This window comes from Ceratotherium simum, chromosome 5 (assembly GCF_057802395.1).
Source record: "Ceratotherium simum simum isolate JZ-2026a chromosome 5, ASM5780239v1, whole genome shotgun sequence".
NCBI lineage: Eukaryota > Metazoa > Chordata > Mammalia > Perissodactyla > Rhinocerotidae > Ceratotherium > Ceratotherium simum.
Window position 1 is genome coordinate 39,792,257 of NC_141904.1, and position 17,086 is coordinate 39,809,342.

The 17,086-nt window shown below is 41.7% G+C and overlaps 1 protein-coding gene across 3 annotated transcripts in view; it reads left to right on the top strand.

Moving 5' to 3' along the window:
- Positions 1–17,086, top strand: part of STAC (SH3 and cysteine rich domain) — a 152,336-nt gene that overhangs the window by 14,416 nt on the left and 120,834 nt on the right. The window lies entirely within an intron of this gene.

Below are 17,086 nucleotides of genomic sequence, written 5' to 3' on the forward strand. Positions count from 1 at the left end.
AGTTAGAAAGCTGTAGTCATCCAGATTAGGGAGAATGGTGTGTTAGACCAGGTATTAGTTAGTGGAAGATGAAGAAATGATGAGTTTTAGGATATAATTTGAAAGTAGAATCAGCAAGATTTGATATAAATGTGTTGTGAGGTGTGAGAGAGAAAGAGGAACCAAGGATGACTCCTAAAGCATTAATGGGAGGATCAAAATGGATGTGTATATCAAAACCTTTTATGATCCATGAGGCCCTGTGCAAACATAAATTGGTAGCAGTCATGGTAAATTTCAAGAAGATGGGACATGAACTTAATCTATGGATAGCCTTTCAAAGATGGGTACAATGATTGGCTTGACTGAAACTGTATACCAGAAAGAAATAGTCAAGAAAGTTGAAGAGGCCAGAGGAAGATCTTAGAAGCTGTGCAGAGGGATTTAGATTTGAAGAGTGAGGATGAGAGGAGTCGTTAATGTTGTAATAGTGAAGTGAAAGATGGACTGGCGTGGAGAGAACCTAAAGCCGGGGAGGTGAACAATCCGGTCTTAGGAGAATGACAGAAGGGAAATGCAAAGGGAGAGAAAAGAGCATGCATGAGACGACTTGCAAAGACAAGTAAAAGTGTCTGGTTCCTCCACAGGGAGCCATCTTCACAGAGATTGCACAAGGGGTGGAGGCTAGGTTCAACCATGAGGACCGTTATCTGACCAGAGACCACACAGAGTGAATGGCCAGAATAACTGAGTAGCAATTGCAATATCAGAGCCGGAAACATGGGGACAGGAAAAATTCCAAAGGGTGGGGTAAGAAGGCAAGAGAGCATAAGAGCTAATGTTAGCAGTGAAGAAAATAAGAAGCAGGACGGAATGAGGCTCGAACAAAGTCATCAAGAATTAAGATTGTGAATTTCACCCCTTGACTGAAGTTCTCTGCTATGTTGCTTGGTCCACGTGGGTTATCAGACGACCCTCAGTTATAAGGATTGGTTGTTAGTCGCAAAATCTACATTCACATCTCCTCATCCAACAGGAAAATACTTTGATTTTTGGCTTCCATAAGCACAGGCCATCTCTCCACAGAATTACAGACCAGGTAAGGGTCAAGAAGAAAGACTTTAAGTTGGAATAATTTCCCTTAGTCAGGGAGACTTTCTGGTAAATAATAGTTATTATCTCTATAATAGAAAAACCCCTCTGATCGTAGTTTTGGCAGAAGTCTGTTTCCTCCTCCCTTAATTAATCTTATTTTAAAGGCACAATGGAAGTCCCCACCCTGGAGTTTAACAAGCTTAGAGAAATATTCAGACTTATTTCTTTTGCTACATTTTTTTAGCAGATATTGAACCAAAGTTTCATCAAGTGGAGTATATATGACTTAGATATACATTGAAAAGGTCAATTATAAATTGGATGTCTGTTTATTGAACAATATTTTCCTACTGTGTTTCATTAAGAAATTTGAGATGTTCCTTGGAAAAATAACAATAAAAACCACATGGTACAAATGCAATAAATTGTCTAAATTAGATTTATAATTTAAAAATGCTAGGGATTATTTTCTGATAATATATTATTACTACTCAGGCAAGGATGCTCAGGAAAAGAGTCATCCCAGAGAGTCAAGCCTTCCTGATAACAGAAAACATGTCCTTTTATGTCCCAAGCATTTCCCTGTTAAGAATTTTGCTTGCAAATCTTTCTATAATCTGGTTCACATTTCCTTACTTTCAAAAGCAGAATATGTCACGTAGAATTTTATTGACGTGGCAGAGTTGCAAATGCTTTGTACATTTCAAAGCAATGTTTTTTTTTGTAATTTCCTTTTCCAAATTACCCTAAATCGCCATTTTGATCACCAGTTATTGAACTTTTTGTGTTTAAGAGAGTTGGTGCTCTCCTAGTTCTTGTTTCTAACATTTTTCACTGTCTTCCCACACAAAGACCATTCCCCTCTCCTGGCTGGTATGAGGCTTCTAACTTGCTTCTTTTAATTTGCTTTTGTATTGAAAAATAAATCATCAAACTAGTTAGAATTTCATGTTCCTTAAAACAAAATAGACACTGAATCTAATAGACATCAGAGAAGTAAATAGACGATTTTTGTTTTTTAGTGTTTTTGTTTTTTGCTTGTTTTTACGTAGTGATTGGTAAGTCAGTTGCTGAGTTTCTGATAGGTTTGATATTTCTTAATTCTTGTTTAAAAGGCAGATTGATTAAGCTGTAGTTGCTGGTATCCATTTGTTTAATTAAAACATTTTTACTGGCTGCCTAATGTGTTGATCAGTTTGCTAGTGATCATCCCCAATTGACCTGACTTTCCAGTTAACATTTGGCAAGATAAATCCCTAAATATAAAGTTTCATTATTGTCAAATTCTATGGAGTGGATTTTTTCTAACTGCTATATTGGACTCTCTCTCTTCTACTGAGGTATATAGGCAGGAAGTGAAAATGATCAAAATAAATATTCCATGAATAAATTGCATATGGCCAAAAAAAAAAAAAAAAAAAACCAGAAGGAAGAAAAATCCAGCTTACAAAATTAAAACACACAGCTTATGATTCTTCCCATGAATACAAGAAAGAACACGATGGAAAATCAGGAGGCTCATGTCAGACCACAACTCAACCCGCTGAGGCCTCTCAAATGCACAGATACCTAATCACTGTGAATGCTCTTTCTTCCAGAAGGAATAACTTCAATCTGGTTCTGATAACCCAGTTCTCTAGAATTTCGTGGATTTTATGAACTTCTCTAAGAAAGCAATATACATTGTTTCATATGTGATTTGTTTGTTCTTGTGGTTAGAATTATCTTGGGAAAGTTCCTTTCACAGACTGCCTGTAGGGTGACTTTTGCTGACAGCGGACAGTGAAAAAACCTGATACTCTAATTTGTAGTAAATCACAGGGTTGAAGATGGGAGATAGTTTAAATTTTTATATCAGGAGCCAAGAACAAAATGCCAAGCCATCTAGCTTCATGGCAGGACTCTTCCTGGTTCTTAATTGGACCTTCACTTGTGAGTTTGTCCACAGCCTGGTTGGCCAGCTGCGCAGAGATCCCGAATCTCACTCTTACAGCCTGTGCACCTGGTTCCCAGGCTCTAGACAGCAGCCGTGAGACAGACGGAGGCCCATGAGGAGGGCAACAGCTTTAACCTCATCCCCCACGGTCAGACAAAATGTCACCTGCCAGTTTATGAGCTTTGTAATAAGACTATTCTAGTACCATCTATGAAGATATGTTAAAATAAAAAAAGGAAGGGAGGGAGGGAGGGAAGGAAGGAAGAGAGAGAGAAACAGTCATACTCATCAAACCCTATAGAACCACCTTTGAGGAAGCCTGCTTCCAACATATAAAGTTGCTGTAGCTGTAGAAGGTACTGAGTTTATATATTTTATTATTCTTTTATCTCTCACCTTAGGTTGGGGTCTCTAGAAGCAGAGCCTGAGGTTCAGAAGCATGTAATTTATTGAGGGTGTGCTTGCATGAGAAACCTACCAGGAGGAAGGGAAGCAGAATAGGACAGGAGAAGGGGCCGAACCAGAACGTGGTCTCAGGTAGGGTCTTGGCCTGACCCACATGGCGGCTCTGGAGCATAGACTGTGCCACAGAATTGTCCCTGCCTGAGGCAATACGGCAGGACTGTTTTATTCTGTATCAGTCTTTGGCCCCAGAGGTGGGGAGGTGGCAGGTTTTGCATAATCTCCCACGGAAGACAGTTCCCATTAGCTAAGGGCAATTCTCTGAAGAAAGAGCAATCTGCACACCCAAACAGCTGGGTGATGAGTACAAGGGATCTGGGTGGCACCAACAGCACCCACTACCTCGGGTTTCTACCTGCGCCACATCGAACACAGCAGTCGTTTCTTTTCCGTACTCTACAATTAGGAATTTTGCTAAAATTTTTGGTCAAAAAAAGAGTGCTACATTTGAAAAAAGTTTGATAGACACCTGGGGAAAGCATATAAGAGCTGTTGGCCGTGGGAACTGGCTGCTTACCCCCCACCACACCCCGTATCCTAGAGCAGGAGAGTAAACTAGGGGTTTTGGGGGGTGGGGAGGGGCACCAATGGCGTCTTCTGCACCCCTGCCACCACAAAACACATTTTGAGGAGAGGGGTGCTACTTGGTGAGATTTCAGTTGGCCGATTTAAAGTGCAGAAATGGTTGGAGGACAGGTGGCCCAGCTGCCTTGCTTCTCCACAACGCTAGTGATCTTGTCCTCTCACGCGGCCATCCTTTAACCTCAGAACAATTGGACCCCTGAGAACCTGCTGCTATGTGGTAACTAACTCAGGACTCCTGGAAAGAGATCACCCTGGTTTGACTCAGCCTCGCTCCCCCTCCCACACTCCTGCCTCCTTCCCCAGCTGTGGACTTGGATAAAGGAGGCAAAGGACTTCGGCTTCATATGGCTGAGAGTAACGTGCTCAAACCTCCAGGTAACCTTTTGTGTCCGTCTTGAAACAACTGGGAAATCAAGCCTCTTAAAAGGTTGCTGTCCCTACGTTTTAGGGTCATATTGGCTTGTGAAAACTAGTCTGTGCCCTCTGGAAATAAAGGAACAGATGAGCAACTGAAGGTTCATGAAGGAGGCAGGGGAAGCTCCCAGCCACGCCCTGTCTTGGCAGGGCTTTCACATTGGAGGACACACTCCAGTCCATGCACAGCATGAGCCAGCCTCTCCCAGCATATTCTTAGAGGTTTTCTTGTGCTCAAAAAATGCTTATTCTTTTAAAAGTCATTAACAAAAAGGCAGTAAGTTGCATCACTTCCAAAACCTTGCAGAGAGCTACCTTAAAGACCTGGATAGAAAATAGCAAGTGTGTCAAATTGGAGCTGTATCTAGAACTGCTGCAGGGAACCCAAGGAAGCCCGCACTGGCTGTTTTAGTAACTTGGATAGAAATGACGCTGGGAGAGCTGCAGCCGCAGGATTCCGTAGCTGCTGCCTTCAGGCACCTGGGAACCTGCTTCCTCTCTGTCAGGTGGGAGGACAGAAATATGGATTCTTCCGTGCATTGTGTCACAGCAAGCAAAGCCAGCTACCTAATTTATGGGGTCTAGTGCAAAATAAAAATAGGAGTACCTTGTTCAAACATTATTAAGGATTTCAAGACAAAAACAGCAGAAAATTAAAGCAAACGCAGGACCCTTCTAAGTGCAGGGCCTTGTGCAATGACACATTGGTCAGGCACCCATGAGGCTGGCCCTGCAGTGTGATCCCCACTGCAGAGTTTGGCAGAGCAAGAGAAGGGGGAAAGGAGAGGGGACGGACATTTCTCTAGGACTTGCTGTGCGAGGTGATCTCTGTACATCATTTCATTTAATCCTCATTTTACAGATGAGGGAACTATAGAGGCCCAGACACAGGAAAGTGAAGAGGCCTGACCCGGGGTGCATGGCTGATATGGGTCTACACTCAAATCCCTCTCCATTTTTTTTGTTTGTTTGTTTTGTTTTGTTTTGTTTTTGTGAGGAAGATCAGTCCTGAGCTAACATCCATGCCAATCCTCCTCTTTTTGCTGAGGAAGACTGGCCCTGAGCTAACATCCATGCCCATCTTCCTCCACTTTATATGGGACGCCGCCACAGCACGGCCTGACAAGCAGCGCGTCGGTGTGCGCCTGGGATCCGAACCCGGGCCGCCAGCAGCAGAGCGGGCTTTAACTGCTACGCCATGGGGCTGGCCCCATCCCTCTCCATTTCTGGCTCTAAGTCCCTGTTTGTTTGCTTGTTTTGCCTCTTCCACCTCCACATTCCTAAAGCAGTAACGACTTGTAGGGAAAGCACTTACGTCTGTTTTCAAATTTTATTCCCTACAAGGCCAAAGAAAGAGTGAGCATTCAATAAAAAGTTTTTAATAAATAAAAGAATTAATAAATGGCCTAGATCCTGGTTCAATAACAACAACTACAACAATAGTAATAATAATAATAACAAAGGAAGAGAAGAGGAAGGAAAGGAGGAGATGGAGGGAGTGAGTCAGAAGAGGGGGTAAGGATGGCAGGAGGAAGGAGGAACGCCAGCGTGTACTGCCCAGTCACTACAGACATTTCCCATGCCTTATCCAAGCTTCACAACAATCTTCCCAAACAGATCTTGTCTTTATGCCCCTTTACAGAGGAGGAACCAGAAGCTCACAGCAGGTTGGTTACCTTGCCCGAGCCCCCCAAGTGTGTATGCAGCTGAGGCTGAAGGCTGCTTGCTCTTGCTCCTCTATGAGGAAAGCGATGCAGGCTGTGTGTCCCATCTCAGGACGAGTCTCACAGCCCGTCTAGGGGCACTTATGGCATTCCCCTCCAGTGAGGCACAGTGAAACAACTTTAGGGCAAATAGTAACAGCAGGTCTGTTTACTGAGTCCCTGCTTACCGATTGCCTGCTACTCACTCAGGCACTTTAAATCTCGTTTCTAGTCCTTACAACAGTCCCTTTATGGTAGGTTAATATTCGACCCAAATAACAGGTGAGCAAACTGAGGCTGAGCGGTCAGCCCTGCTTTAAAGATCATTAAAGACTCGTCATTCAGAATCCAGACCAGGTATAGGTATTTAGTTGACTTTACTCACAAAACCCCATTGATATAACTGAAAATATATGATAAAAGATTACATCAATAACAGGGTGAGAACACAAGAAAAGACACCATCAGCAAGTCAGAATTTGTGAGGAAATTGTGAAAGTTTTGAAGCAGAGAGCATTGAAGTAATGGAGAAACCAGATGAGAGAAAAGTGTTGTCCAAAGCAGGTTCCGGAGTTAGTTACTGACATGAGAGCAGATGTTTCCAGTGGAGCTCCAGAGACCCACCCACCCCACCCCAAGCTAAGAGTTAGCAGATGCAAAGAGTAAGGGTGGTCTGAGCAGTTACCCAGGTGAGTAATCAAGAGCTGCCCGCAGTACAGAGGTCCTGTCACTCCTCTTCATTCCCCAAGGATGGAAAGAGCTAGAAGCACAGGCTCCTGTCTGAGGCTAACACCCCAGGATTTCTGTCTAAACAACCTAAAGCATTAGCTTAGGAGGTCACCCAAAATGGATTCAGGGGCCAGACAGAGGAACAGAGCCCAAGATAATCCCAGCCTTCAAAAATCATAACTACAGGAAAATAATAAACAGAAGGCAGCTCTAACCAGGAATAAAATACATGAAAATACAGTCAAATCTCAAAGTAAAACCCTCCATACTTTGGCATTTGTGAGGGTCTCCATCCTGCCTGCTTGATTGCCACCTATATATCGGAAAGCACCAGCCTTCCCAACTCAGATGGATTCAGAAGTGGTCTACTCAGAGCCTCATCTGCAGAGGAGAGTCACCCCAGCTACACCTATATGATCAAGCTAGTTCTTCACGCATAAATAGGAACAGACAACTGAAGCATGAATGAGAAGGACCAGTGTGCACAAACCACACAAACTAACCCAGAAAATGAGAGAACACAAGGATTAGGACTACATTTAAAAATTTTCTAATTGGTATTTTCAGAGAGATTCAAGAAGTATTGTGACCATATCAAAAGAACTGTTTTCTATTTTTTTTAAAACAGGGACAATCAATGCATAAAAACGAATTTTTGAAAAAATGAGATTTCCAATAAAAAAAAAGTGAATGCAAGGCCTGAAAAGTATAATGAACAAATTTGAAGACTGAATCAGTAAAATGGAAGATAAAGTAAGGTAATCTCCCAAAAAATATAGCAAAGGAAAGGTAATTTATGAGAGAAAGGTCTGGAGATATTGAAAGTAGAAATAGGAGGCCAGCCAGTCATCTCCCATAGAAGACAACAGCTAAAATGGAGGTGAGGATATAAGTAAATTAAAAAAATAGAAGAAAAAAATTTAATATAAAAAGAAAATGAAAAAAATTAATAGGAAATTAAATAGAAGAAAATTGGATTTATATGTTCAAATTTAAAGGCCCCATAAGTGCTGAGCAATAAAAGTAAAATATAAATAACTGTCAAGCAGTAAAAGCAAAAATATAAAAATGATATGGAAAATGAAAAATAAAATTGAAAGAACCGTACATACAATTAGCAGAATCATGATGACATTTCTAAACTTTAAGAATAGAGAAAAATCGGTCAATATTTCCAGAAATTAAAAAACAGGTGACCTTCTCATAATGAGAATCAGAGGGGCATCAGACTAAGAGTAAAAGTCAAGGGCACCGTGGCTTCAGATTCTGAGGGAAAAGTATATCCTACCTGGAATCCAGTATCAAGTCATTAGGATGACTCTGAAAAAGAAAGCACCAACATGTCTCTCGAAAGAGCAGAGATACAAATTAAAGCCTGGATAAAGCATTCGCAAAGCCATCAGTATATTAAAGAATGAATTTCTCATAACCAAGGAGAGTGTACCCCAAAAAAGCAAAACATAATAAAATGTATGTAATCCCCTACTTTGACAGAAAATTGCTTTGACTCCACTGATGCAGAATCAATTGGAATTCTTGATTATTAAAAAGATTCCCGGTAAGCTAGGATTAGTTACTTGTTAAGAGTATCCACCAGAAAACAGCAACCACCCCTCACTGCAGTGACTCGTGAGTCCCCGTAAAGTGAGGAACAAGACAAGCACTCTCTTGTCCGTGTGACTTTGTTACATTGCTCTGGAAATTCCAGGATGGGAAAAGTAAGCAAGAGGAACAAATATTAGACATGAAGAGAAAGAATTGTCATTATTAGCGGTTGATATGAAAATTTATCTGTTTAAAATAATCAGTTGAACTCTTATGACTAATAAGAAAATTCTGTATGCCACAAGCTCGAAATGCAAAACACAAAATCCATTAATTTTCTTTACACTAGTAACAACAGCTATGGCATATCTAGGAATATCTTTATCAAGAAACATGCAAAGAATGTGAAAACATAAATAAGGAGATCTCAATAAATGGAAAGACATGATATCTTTTCAATAAGAATCACTATTGTAAAGATGTCAATCCACTCTAAATAAATATGTCAACTCAAGGTAATTGCAATCATATAACAACAGAACATTTTTAAAAAATGAAAATTCGCAAGTCCATTCCACCATCCTTCTTGGGGAATTAGTGGCAGGTCTCAAACTCTCTAAGCCATAGGCTCTTCATTTGTAGTGTTGGGATCAGAATGAAACCTACTTCAAGGGGTAATTGTGAGAATTAAATGAGTAACACATGTCAGGTACTTAGCACCATCCCCGACCCCTAGCAGCACCCACAAATGCTCGTTTTTATTATATTACTCTTATTAAATGCACTTGTGCATGCAAATATATGTATGATAGTGTTCGCTGCAGCAGTGCTTGCGATAGCAAAAATTAGGACAGCCTCAAATTTCCATCAATGTTAAAATGATTAAGTACAATACACTCTATCCATAGCATGGAAGAATATTAGTAAAACTTGTTATGTGTATGTATGTCTGTAATCTGATATGGAAAAAGCAAGTCACAGACCAAAATGTGTAGGATAATTCATTTATGTAAAAAGTATTGAAACAATAGGTAAGTAGATAGATAAGAGAAATTTTTGTAGATAGATAAGAGAAATTTTTAAGTATATGTTAGCAAATTCACAGAAATTGTTCTGGAATTATGCACAACAAACTGTTCCCAGTTGTGGTTTGTATGTAGAGTACTAAGACTCGTGATAGAAATGATATAAGGTCATTTTCTTTCTTTATTAAAAATACGTCTATATTATTTTAATTTTAAAAGATCATATATTACTTGTTTATTTTTAAAACTATGAAATAGGAAAGCCTAGACAGTGTTTTGAGAGTCTGGATGGGCTTCAGGAGATCCTGGTGCCAGAAGAGCAGCTCATGCAGGTCCTTTCCTTCCTTGTGTGTCCCTATCCACACCCCCCAATACCCACTCTCCTCCCTCTTGGCTCATAAAGCCCTCATGCATTTAACTGTGACTGCCCTGGTGGAGACACAGTGCTCACACAACAGGCCACCAACAGAGAGAATTGCAAGTTCCCCAACTCTGATTGAGACCCTGTCTGGGCCCTCACTGGAGAAGCAACCTCATCCCAAGCTGTAGGCCTCACTTCAGTGCCATCCTTGCTTAACCTCAAGTGCAAGCCCCTCCAGCCACCTATTCTCCCTTCTAGGTTCTCTCCCTTCTGATCTGAGCCTGCTATCCCTGTCTTCCTCTGCCAAACTCTCTGAGCCCCCAGCCTTCCTTCCACTGTGTCCTCTGAAACCTTGAGGCATGGTAACCATACTTTTATATTCTGAGAGCCTTCACAGTTCCTCCATCTGGTGAGTCCCTGAGGCCAGACTCTCCCCAAGACCCAAGCTCTCTGCAGCCCTCTCCAGTGGAAGGTGCTCCAGGCACTGTACCCCCTTTCTCATGGTCGGAAGGTAGAGAAGTGTTCTACCACCACCCAGAGCTTCCTCTAGGCCATTACTCCATCCTCAGATGTAAAACAGCTTGCTCTTCCAAGGCCTTGAATGATCTAGGCTTTGCCTCCCTCTCAGCCTCATATTTAGCTAATTCTTCAGCCACACATCACACTGCAGCTTCTATGAACCACATATGGTTCCCTGAATCCATCATGTGTTTTTTGCTTCCATGTCTTTGCCCTTGCCCTTCCTTCTAACCAGAAGACTCTTTCATACTTCTCCTACTTCTTGCCCCTTCCACTGGCATGGTCCTAGTAGTTCTTTGAGACACAACTTTGTTCAGAAAGCCTTCCGTCTCGACCCTCAGCCCCTCCCCACAGGCAGGCTAGGTTAAATGACCTGCTTATGTCTGCTTCGCTGCACACAGACTCTGAGATAGAGAATCACATGCAGGGAGTTTACCGTGCTCTTGAGAACTAACCCTGGAAGGGACTGAGGAAAGCAGGAGTGAGCAGAGACAGATGTTAAATTTCAGTGCAGTCACAGCAAAGTCCTCAGCCCATTCCATGGGGAGCTCTGAAGCTAGGGTGGCCCATCAGAGTTATTCCAAATTGAGGAAAGAGCATGGAACCTATACCCTCAGTCCATCAGCCATGCCTCCAGGGAGAAGGTTTGCCCTTAGATGAAATAGATCCCTTCACTGGGAGCCTGCACCCACCATCGTTCCCATCTCAGGGAGAGTGAGGCAGGTAATCTGAGCTGTGCACCACAGCTTCTGCTGTGGGGTCTTTCTCTGTGTTCCTGTGTGCATATTTCTCTGCACTTACCAGGATATGTTATATTGTGTCAGTCTTCCCTCTAGACCAGGGGTCAGCAAACTACAGCCTGCAAGCCAAATCCAGCCCACTGCCTGTTTTATAAATAAAGTTTTATTGGAACACAGCCATGCTCATTTATTTACATATTGTCTATGGCCGTTTTCACACTATATCATGGAGTTAAATAGTTGTAACAGAGACCATATGGCCCTCAAATCCTAAAATAGTTAGACTTTTTACAGAAAAAGTTTACCAACCCCTGCTTTATCATCTTATATATCATTCCATAACTGGTGCCTGGAAATGGAATTTTGGATGAATGACAAATGAATTCATATATGAATGAATGAATCACATGGACTTGGGTTTGATTCTTGCCTCTGCCATTCAAAAGCTGTGATCTTGGGCACATTGTTTAACCTCTCTAAGCCTCAAGTTCCTCATCAATAAAATGGGATTTATATTACTTTCTTTCTTTTTTTTTTTTTGTGAGGAAGATCAGCCCTGAGCTAACATCTATGCCAATCCTCCTCTTTTTTTTGCTGGCCCTGGGCGAACATCTGTGCCTATCTTCCTCCACTTTATATGGGACACCGCCACAGCGTGGCCTCACAAGTGGTGCCTCGGTGTGCACCTGGAATCCGAACCCGGGCCGCCAGTAGCGGAGCACACGCACTTAACCACTACGCCACAGGGCCGGCCCCTATATTACTTTCTTTTCGGGGTTGTAGTAAACATTGAATAAGAAAGCATATGTAGATTACTGGCACAATATGTGGTATGTACTATATGTTCACTTAAATGAGAGCCATTGGGTCTATTCAGAAAGTTATATGACATTTTAAGGCTGAAAAAGCCTGGAATCCTCCTTCCCTACTTGGGTAGACTAGACAGTAGTGTGCTTGTTTTATAAAAATCAAAACAAAAGAAAAACCCTGCCAGAAATACAAGACCTTTGCTACTGCATAAATGTGACAGACAGTCCTGATGGTTCTCAGAGGTATCATGCTTTATGTATCTGGCCCAGATTCTAATTAATTGGAGCAAGCCAGATCCCATAAATGAAAAGTGCTGTAATTTGGGGGTGACAACTAATAAGTCATAGCTGTTCAGAATTCCATTTCATTAGCAGGTACAGCCATGCTGAGGGCCAGCCCCAAGAGACCATATCCACAAGATTTCCAGAGGAGACAGTTCCCACATGTTTGATGGGCTTTTACTCCCTTTATATGAGCAAACTTGTTAATACCATTGTATTTAATTCAGGTAACACTAGCTGCTATGAATCACCAAAGTTTAATGGCTTAACACAAAGAATAAATTTATTTCTCACTCATCCAATAGTCCAAAGTGGGTGTATTAGTTTCTATTGCTGCATAACAAAATACCAGAAATTTACCAGCTTAAAATAACACATATTTGTTATCTCACAATTTCTGTGGGTCAGGAGTCCAGGTACAGTCCAGCGGGCTCCTTTGCTTAACATCTCACCAGGACAAAACTGAGGTGTCAGCCAGTGCTGAAGTCTCATCTGAGGTTTGGGGTACTCTTCTAAGCTCTCTAGTTGTTGGAAGAGTTCATTTCCTTGCAGCTGTATGGCTGGGGTCCCCATTTTCCTGCTAACTGCAGGCCAGGGATTCTCTCAGTAGCTAGAGGCCACCTCAGACCCTTGCCACATGGCACCTTCTCTCACAGCATGGAAGCTTCTTCAGGCCAGCAGGACGGTTTCACTCCAGTCTGCTAGGATGGAGTTTTATACAACATAGTGTAGTAATCCCCGCCCAGAGTGACTATCCCATCACCTTTCTCACATAATGTAACCTACCCAAGGGAGTGACAATCCCATCATCTTCACAGGTCCTGCCCACTCTCTAATTATGTACTCTTGATCCCTAAGTCCTTCTTACCTTCTTCTTCCACTTCTCCACTTCTTGCTCCTCCATCTCCTCCTTCGCCTACCGCTAGTCCAGTCATTCTCCACCAGGGGTCTCTGCATGTTTAGGAGACACAGTTGGTTGCCTACCCCATAGCCATTTACTCCTCTTTCTCCTTTGTAATGAAATGCTAATATTGTCCTGATATTCACCCTTCTCTGTATAGCCATGTTCTTCAGGAAACACTGTCCTCAGCGCATGCACCAAAGAGGTAAATCCTGGTTGATCTAAGCCAATCATGGTGGTTTCATTCTCCTGGCCAGTGATTGGTTTAGGAATCACAACAAAGTGTGTTACAGTTCTGGCCAATGAGAGGAGGGAAGTCTGGTGGTGAGCTTCTGGGAAAGGTTCTACAGGCTGATAAGAACAGACATAAGGGAGGATGCCATCTCTCTTCTGCTACATAATATTTGCAAACAGGCAGCCACTTTAGACCATGAGGGAAGCCAACTTGTAGTCTGGGATGAGGAAAGCAAAGTGTTAGAAAGAACCGAGTCCTCTGTGACATCATTCTGCTGTTGAATTAGCCATCTCTAGTGGCCTCCCTGCATTATGACTGCTTGTTTTATGAGGCAGTATCCTTATTTTTTAAGCCAGGTTGAATCTGGGTTTCCTGACACTTGCAGTTGTAGGTACCTAAATCATTGTGTGTGTGTGCGTGTGTGTGTGTGAATCTTAAATTGTGGGACCCTCCTTGGAGCACAGTGAATCAGTGAAAAATATTATGATTCCCTTACTTCACATATAGTTGGAAATATTAATAATAATGATAATGATGACAATAATGATAATGATAATAACAGCAGGAACATAGAGAGGAACTACATCTGTCCAGGGAGTGATGTCAAAGTCATTAGTATAAAATTTGCAAAATCCATTGCCCCTGATTTTACTGAATGGCATCTAGAAGGATATAAATATAGATTTGACATATTTCCTGTAGTCTTTCAGAGTCAGTGCTCCCTGGTGTGAAAATCCAGAGTAAGTGTTCCAAGACAGACTTTAGAGGAGCTGTTAATCATTTGGTATTAAGATCTTGATTGAATGCCTCTTTCTAATCCAAGTCAGGGGAGCAGGGTGATCCAAATCAGAATTTAGTTGGTTTATGCATATTAAGGTTGTAAGGAGGTAGATAGAATTCATGCTCAGGCTCTGTTAGCGTTGGGCCAATGGTGTTGATTTTCCGAATATAAAATGCATTCTTAAGTGTTGTTGTATTTTGATTTTTTTGTTTTTGTATTTGCCGTAAACATGCATCCCCAGTAGTATGCATGAGTGAACTGAGTCATCCTTGACCCAGGAAGCCAAGTGAACTCCTGGGGAATCATGTCCATCAAAAGTTTAGTTGGCTTATAGTGCTGAAGGCCACTCATCTGCTTCTGCACAGGGACTGTGACTTGAAAGCTATCTTGTATCCACTCAATCAATTCACTTGCATCTGGAGGAAGAAATAGAGAAGGCAAGTCATGCATTAAATTATCAAGATAAAATACTCCAGGTAAATAGTTCCATAAAGCCAAACAGAATGAACATTCAACTGGAAGAATATGGAGAAATCTGTCAGCCTTACATTTATATTTTATATAAATCCAATAAACACATGAAGCAAAACTAGGCCTTTTGCAAGACATGAGAGATTTGTTAATTTTCATTGAATCACTTTGCTTGAGATAGATTAGCAGTAAGTCTCTAGAAAGAATGGAATTTTTCTTTTCTTTTCAAGGTTTATGGAAATAAGAATTGAAGCTAAAGATCATCTGAGGTGGTCTATTTTTAGAGAAAGTGATTTGCTGAGGGTATTTGTCATTCATTCAGAACGACAGCCAGCCATGAGCCATGGCAGGCATTGCTGGTAACATCCAGCTTTTGGAAGAAAGAGAAAATAATCTTTCCATTCTTGAAAAGCGTTAAAAAGGAATGTTATCAAGTACAAAGGCAGGCGAGACAGGCAGTGAGGGAATGAGAAAATTTAAGGCATTTTCTGTATATATGTGTGCATGAACTATAGATGTAGGTTTATGAGTGTGTTTATCATGGGTATGAAGATATGTGTTCAATGGGTTATGTATGTCTGCATTGTAAGTAATAATAGGTAATAATTGGGTTGATATCATGTCCCAGACTCTGTGCTAAGAGCTTTATGGGGATTATCTCTTTGAATTATCTCAAAAGCCTATTTTTCCCTTCATGAAGAGGTTAATGGAGCTATTAGGAATCAAAACCAGGATTCAGACTCAGGCAGCTTGACCATTAGGGCAATCAGCTTCCTAGAGCCCTTTGCCACTGATTGCATTACCATGCTGCATAACCACCATGTTGATATGTGTGTTTGTATGTTTTTTGTTTGTTTTAGAGAAAATCTTAAAGGGAAGCAGTTCTCCCTATTGTCTGCATTAAAATAGAATCAGTGCATTTCTCAGGGTGAGACAATTAACCAAACAAACAAACATACCCATCTTCTTGGTAACATTGATGAGTTCAGCAGCAAATTGGGATTGAAAAGCTAAAATCTCAGGATGTTTTTTTGTAATTCCTGATTGATCTTTGTCTTCATCTTCAAACACATCTCATAACCCATGTGGTTCACTCTGGGGCCTTGCCACCTGGCCTCAGGCTTATAAAAAACGTTTGGTGTGATGTTTGGGACTGTAAACCTAGGGGATTTGAACTCTTTTTACACGACATCTTCACAGGGCTCTAACAGTCATCTCAAAATTAACCCATCAAAAATGATTGGCTAGTATCTGCATCTCCCCCCCGCCGAATCCGACTTCTTTTCTCTGTCCCTCATCTCAGTAAATGGCTGCTTCTCCAATGGCAGCTGCTCAAGCCAAAAACCGTGGACTCATCCTTGCTACTCTCTTTTCCTCACACCCCACATCTAACCCACTGAGAAATCCTGTCAATTCTATTTCAGAATATGTCCAGAACACACCACTTCTTACTGTTTCCACTGCCATGGAAATCACTTAAACCACCTTCTGTCTATACAAATGATGGTCCTTTTTCCACGCATAAGCCAGTGCAATCCTTTATTAATATTCAAATCACTCAAAGTCAAGCAGTGACTTTCCATAACACTGAGAATAAATCCAAAGTCCCTACCAAAGCCTCTCTAGGATCCAGCCTCCTTATCTTTATCCTTTGCCTCTTCCTCGCCCCCTCTCGGTTTGTTCCAGTCATTGATGCTCAAGCTCCTTGGCATTCCTCAAATGAAAGAAAGATTCCCATCTCAGGTTGGGAGGATGACTAGGATCAAAGGGTGCTGGTGGGGGAATGTTCTAAAATGGCTCTTAAAGAAGTATCCAGGAAAGACAGGGACTATCTTGCCAGCAAAGTGGCACCCCCATCATAGGAAGTGAGACCAAGGCAGCTAAGCCCAGGAGAGAGTGTTCCTCCTCCAGGGTGAGGTCTTTGAGGGGCAGTGATCAGCGGTCCCCACATCTCCATTAGACCAAGGTGTGTGGGCTTTGCAGGCAGCACACACACCCTGTGATGAGGCAACACAGGGGGGACACAAGCATGGATTTTGCAGTCTTGAGAGATCTGGATTTGATTCCTGATTCCACTGCTTACTATCAGCATGACTGTGGGCAGACACTTAACCTCTCCTCATATTTCAAAATTTTGCATTGATTTACTTTCCTGCAATAATATTTTTGGTTTGTCAAAAATCTGCATATACCCATGGGAGTGTAGCATATATATAATGTAGCAGTTAAAGATATCAGCTGGATGAGTTAAAGATAATTTTGGCTAAAAGTGACAAAAAAAAAAACAACACCCTAACTTACAATAATTTAAACAAGTATGGATTTGTTTTTCTCACATAGCAAGAAGTCTGGAGATAGGAAATCGCTGGCCTTGGCTCAGCTACTCAGCAAAGCTATCAGAATCTTCCTTTTCTCTGCTCTGCCACCTTGGCCTGTTGGCTTATGTTCTCTTGCTTAGTGTCTTGGGATGGCAAGAGGCTGCTGTAGCTTTAGTCGTCGTGTCTGTGTTTAACA